Genomic DNA, 6,478 nt, shown 5'->3' with positions numbered 1-6,478 from the left:
CATATTACCACATTCACTGCCAATGACCTTGTTCTTGTGACCATCATCTCTCCATTAGACCACTACAGAAACCTCTAAACTGCTCCTGTTTCCACTTTTGTTCCCCTATTACCTATTTCTCACAATGAATTGGAATAATCCTTTAAAAGTTTATGTTATTTTTTATTCTTAGCTCAAAACCATACAAAAACATTTTATTACACTGAGTATTATCCAAATTTATTTTTTTAAGATTTTATTTATTTATTTTAGAGAGGGGAAGGGAGGAAGAAAGAGAGGGAGAGAAACACCAATTTGTGGTTGCCTCTTCAGTGCCCCCTACTGAGGACCTGGCCTACAACCTAGGCATATTCCCTGACTGGGAATCGAAACAGTGACCCTTTGGTTCGCAGGCAGGCACTCAATCCACTCAGTCACACCAGCCAGGGCATATTATCCAAATTTGTTATCATGAGATACATTGTTTCCATGTGCGTTCAGTTCTCACTTATAAATTTATTGCTCATTTAATATGTCCAGCCAAACTGTCTGGCTGCTTTTCTAAAAATATATGTCCAGCATGTTTGTGACTCCAGGCCTTTGAACTTGCTAATTATTCTTTCTGGATTTTTTAAAAAATAGACATTATCAGAATTCAATTTCCATTTATTCTACCCAAATATCTGTGAAAAAGACACCTGAAGTATTTAATGCAATATAGTTTTAAATACTATGCCTTCCAAATTTAATACAAAAGCCACATTTGGATTTCCTAGGAGTCCCAAGTGTATCTAGGCACTGTGAAACATTGTTCTGTCTTTTGTTTCTCTACTGGGGATACACCAGTCATCAGCCTCATGGTTGGCATTGTAATGCTTCTAGGCATCTTTGTTATACACTGGGAGTCTTTCTATTAATTCTGTTGACAGAGCCTCAATGTTGATCACTGCATCTGTCTCATAGCCCTCAAGGGAATACAGCTTCGAGTCTTCTTGGAAGGACTTGCATACAAAGGGGAGATGGGCAGTCCACAGCCAAAACCAGCCAGGGAACTGCTTGGGGCATCTGTATGTGAGGTCAGGGTGCAATTGAGTACATGTAGTTGAAGAGTGTCAATTTTCCTCAAAGGAACACCACTTCCTCCACTCATCTTCACGGTCAAATCCCCATTTCCTAGTGCTTCAATGTTGCTCTTATTGCATTCTTGAAAAGCTCAAACACTATGTGATAGAGACCAAGTGGTACATAAACCACCTATATTAGCTGTCCTGGTGATTTGCATTTAGTTCTTCAAACTCTAGTTAAGGTGAGTAAGTATAATATAAATCACATAGATGCCTAGCATTTTCATAGCTGCCTTAAATAGCTTCAACTACATTGCAGTTTGGGTTTATGCTTCTCATGTGTTTCCCATGAAATAATCTTCTTTTGTCTCTCCCATCAAACAATGAAGTGTGCTGAGAAAGATTCTGACTGAAATGCATCTCATGAAGAAGTGATCCAAAAAGTACCGAACATTCTGGCTGGGGACAGGACCCACCCCACCTCCTCCACCCCCAAAGCTCTGCTTGTATTCTATCACACCCTGGGCCATCCTGGGAATAATGTCGTTGTGTCGGTTTCTGATGGGTATCATGGTATCTATAAAGTCATAAATAGTTTTAGCATCTTCAGCACTTTTGTACTTAAAATCAAGAAGCTCCTAAAGACTCTGGATATACCAGGTTTGTACCAATTTACTGATGACGTCCTGAGAAAATTATCTGGAGAAAGGCATTTTTTTCATTATATTTTCCAGTCTAACAGGCCATTCTTGCTACAGAAACGTAAATGAAGTCCTTTCCCAAGTATTCACAGATCCTAAGTCCGGAAACTACTTCGTGGACAGCGGGGGAGGCGGGAGGGAGAGAGTGGTGGGCAGAGAGAAGTAGAAAGAAGTCCACTTGGCCCGGTATGCCACAGTCCGCAGTCCGGAGCCAGGCAGGAGCCTGGGTGCAGGTGAGGCCACGCTTAGCTGGCGCTGGCGCTGGCGCAGGTGGCATGCGGTCCCGGAGCTCACAGACCGGCAGAAGTGCTTTCCAAACAGCAGCTGAGATCCAGGCCAGAAGAGCTGCAGAAGCCAGAGCCCCGCGGGCCAAGTGGCCACTCCCGGGAATGTTCTTTTAAATATTTGTTAGAGCTTTCTCATAACCGCCCTCAGGTTTTAGCTCTTTAATTTCATAGAAAGGTCTTTCAGGAATATCCTATCTCAAGTCGCATACTGTTCTTATTGCTCTTTTTACACTATTTTTATTTTTTAAAGCATTCAAAACAATTTGACATCATATTTAATAAAAGTTAAATTTCCAGGGACATATATAATCTCATAACCCAGAATTCAGGAGAGTTCTGGGCTGGGAAATGAAATTTTAATTTACTGTGTGGCTACTTTCTAATTTTTCAACTTTAAAACTTCATTTTAAAACTAAATCATTCTACTGGACTCTATATATAACAGAAGTCTTATTGACCCCAATACCATATCTATATATACTTTTATATATTAATTTTTACATATGAATAATTTTAAAATTTATATACTTTACATATATATTTTAAATCGAGGGACTATGAGACTTAAAGTCTGTGAATAGGTGTCTAAATGCTAGTGCAGCATCACTCATTGGCGATGCAACATGGGAAAATTTCTAAACTGGATGTCAGTTTACTGACATTTAAAATAGGACTAAAACATCAACTGTTTCACATTCCTGTTTTAAAATAAGGTTGTGATGTTTGGGGCACAGTGCAAATGGCATTATCACTTAATGATTACAAATCTACTTATATGCACAGTTTTGAGGTCCCTTTCTATGGGTATAATAATAACAGGTGTTTGTGAGAATACTTGGGAGCACTCTCTTTGTTTCTCTCTCAATTTAGTTCAGTTTTTAAAAAAATTCTTTATTTCTCTCTTTTGGGGGGAATAATATAACTCATTTTCAAAGAAAGTAAATGAAAAAGTTTTGTTTAAAAACACTGAGTTTTGTACATCAATGTTTACTAAATCAATTAATATCTTATTACAATTTTAGCATGTGAAAACGTTATAAAACTGATTAACAAATATTTTGAATATCACTGGGCAAATTGGTAGAGTAAATGAATTTAAACCCTTCCTCTTATTTTCCCATAGCAGTCTTCTCCAGAGGCACTTTTTCCTCTTAGACTAAAATACAATCACAGCAAACCATAATCCTTGTTTAGTGTCTGACTCATTCATGTGACTGGTTATTTCAGCTTGAAATACAATTCCATTGACATGGTAACAACAGAACTATAAATGAATAAAAACCATTTTGAACTTTCCAATACTCTCCTGAGATTTAGGCCTTCCACATTCCATGGAAAGAAAATAAATAGGTTGGCATTAAACATCATTTTTAAAAGTAATAGTGAATTTCGAAGACTTCTTTGGAGACTGAGTAATGAAATGTCATTGAAAGTAAAAAGAATTGTTTTTTTCTTGTTGAATTAATGAAAACTTTTATTTTCTTAACAGGAAGCTATCAAATACACTGCAGGTTTGCATCTAATATCTCAGACTGATGGAATTTAGTTACTTTATATTTGTAAAGAAGGTCAATTTGAAATTAACTTTTTCACTATTAAATTATTTATCACTTTAACCAGACATGCAATTTTTCAGACATTTCAGTTCAAAATAGTATGATTTTTGTGATAAAAATCATGTACCATACACACAAAAATAAACCCTGGAAGGTGAGCGGACATAATTCGGTAAATGTGCCAGCTGCATTCTTTTTGATGAAATTCAATCATCTTTGTACACTGCAAAATTTTCGGTGTTATCAATTTGTTTTTAAAGAAACAACCTCCAAAGCTTTTCAATTAAAGAAGAGTAGGTCTAATTAACCATTGTAACAATGCATCAGTATTAATAGGATTCACATGTTTTCAGCAATTCAGTTTGCATTCCCCTAAAGTGGCTAAAATTTCACTTTATTTTCACGGCCACCTGACCCCACCAGGTGAATTTAATGTACATTTGAGTGTAATGAGTATTTCACATTGCATATGTAATAAATTTATCTTAGTTCATTTATTTTTGAATTTATCTATGACAATATATAATAAATATTTGGACTATATAGAGAAAAAAGGCAAAAATGATATGGTAATCAAAAACCAATAATTGCAATGTAAGTCCTTTTGACCATTTTCAAATCTAGTTGAATGTCTCTCCACTGGAAAAGTTAGGGGGGGAAACTGGATGGCATATATAAAGTCAACTATTGAAAAGAAAATTATTGTATGCTTGCCACTTTTTAATTACCACAGATCTGACAATTTATGTCCATTATTAAAACTTTATATTAATAACTCATAATTTCAAAAAATTAGTATTTAAAATGTTTTAAACCTAACAGAAGTTCTATGTATAAGACATTTCTATGTTATTGTATACACATGTCATTTTATTTTCTCAGCATAAAAATGTACGGTGTGAGTCCTTTTGTTGTGGTTGTTTTAATCTGTAGAAGACCATTCTGTGTGGCATGGGCCCAGTTCCCAGTGGAAAGAAAGGTCCTGCACAGGACTCTTGCCCACGGATAGGTTCTCCTGTGGGGAATCAGGCCTGCATTGCACCTAGACTGCTATGAGACTTGCTTTTGCCAAAACTCCCTCACCCTGAATTGAGGCAGCAAATGTTTACTGCAAAGTAACTTCCTAAAATCCATGCTAAACCTTCCAAGGATGAGTGTAACTAGTTCAACTACTTTTCCCTTTTCATTTGCAAATATCCCTCTTCTGTTATGTGATTATGGGCATCATCTCCTTTGTTTTCTGTAAAAGGTAACCACCTAAAGTGAACCGGTATATAGTAAATGAGGACCATCATGTAATATGTCCAAAAAAGAAATAAAGGCCTGTCATGGTAGAGGCTGTGGCTTTTGCTCCCCTTGAGAGAAAACCCATACTCACCCTTTTCTTCCACAGGACTTGGTAGTCCATGTGAATATCTCGTGTTTCATCCACAATGTAGTGGACCCCACAAGCTGGGGTCCGCATCATTAATCCTCACCTGAGGAGTGCTTATTGATTTTTAAAGAGAGTGAAAGGGAGGGAGGGAAAAAGAGGGAGAGAAACATCAAGATGAAAGAGAAATATTGATTTCTTGCCTCTTGTACACATCCTGGGCTGGACACAGCCCAGGCATGAGTCCAGACTGCAAACCGATTCTGTGACTTTTCAGTCTATGGGACTACATTCCAACCAACTGTGCCACATAGGCCAGGGCTGTATATTGTCTTTTCACAACAGTAAATTGTAATCCTTGCAAATTGATAATGTAGGACACCCTAAGGTTTTCTAAAAAGTATAAAGTGGGTCTGGTGAAAGTATAAACTTATAAATATACCCTTTTGTAGGCTACAGCTGATTTATAGATGAACAAGGGAAAAAAACTCCTCATCGCTGAAGAGGTCTGGATGTCTGGTTTTGACCCTTGACCATAATAAGACAGTGGGACTTAGGGTATGCTTTATGAAGTCCGAAATTCCCCTGGCAACCCTCTGGGTCACTTTGTTTATTAATGGTTTTTATCTGACATAACAGCTTAGGTAGCCTGGCTTGCCTATGTGGTTAGAAGGGCATGAAACTCCTGGGAATTTCTGCTTTGAGCTCTTCTGAAGCCAATATTCCTAGCACAGATCTCTGTGGTTCAACTCAGAAGCAAAGTAAGATCTCTTTGCAACTAAGGGCCCTAGGGAACTCATCCCTGGAAGGAATAAATTTTACAAATTCAGTGGAATAATTCATCAAATTTACATGAGAAATGTCACTAGAGAAGCTGAATTTATAGAGAAGATTATTTACCTACAAAGAAATCTACACTCCCCGTTTTTATAAATAACAAAAGTGCACCTTGAGATTGTTTAAAACCTGGAGTAAGTGATGTTAAGGGACAACTGGGCTCAGATATCCCCTTGTTACCTAAATGAAGATGTGTCCTTGTTGATTATGATGGTCAAAATGGGAAAACCTGTTTCCTCTCCAGGAAACACACAGTTTATTCATGAAAATTATTCTTCACTGGAAGCTTAAACATTGAATATATTAAAAGAACTGTCAGCCTGTAAGAACTGAGCATTTCCTGACTTGTACAATCCCAGCCTAGCATAGGTTAACTTGCTGCTGGGTAGAACATCCTAGAGCCAGGAGCCAGGGAGAGCTTTGCTAAGGTGGACTGCATGTGCTCCACTCTTGGTTAAGTGTCTAAATCTTCAGAAAATCACACCATACACTAAGTGTGTGGGTGGGTTCTCTTCTCATGCATTTGCATTGCACATGAAAAGGTTCAGTGACATTCAGAATGTTATGCCAGGTACCATATTTCATAAACTTGGCCTATTATATAATGAAAGAACTGTGGAAGTAAATAGACAGCTTGGGAAAAGGAAATGAGTCCAATTATTTTTGTACTTATGTTTTATTT

General features: G+C 37.3%; 1 pseudogene; it reads right to left on the bottom strand.

The window, feature by feature from the left end:
• Positions 1 to 770: 770 nt before the first annotated feature.
• On the bottom strand, positions 771 to 5,052 carry LOC123825130 (annotated as a pseudogene).
• Positions 5,053 to 6,478: the final 1,426 nt, after the last annotated feature.

This window comes from Phyllostomus hastatus, unplaced genomic scaffold (genome assembly GCF_019186645.2).
Source record: "Phyllostomus hastatus isolate PE091 unplaced genomic scaffold, TTU_PhHast_1.1 phas_contig_62, whole genome shotgun sequence".
NCBI classification, from domain to species: Eukaryota; Metazoa; Chordata; class Mammalia; order Chiroptera; family Phyllostomidae; genus Phyllostomus; species Phyllostomus hastatus.
Note: the sequence above shows the minus strand (reverse complement) of the source record. Positions and strands in the feature narration are given on the sequence as shown.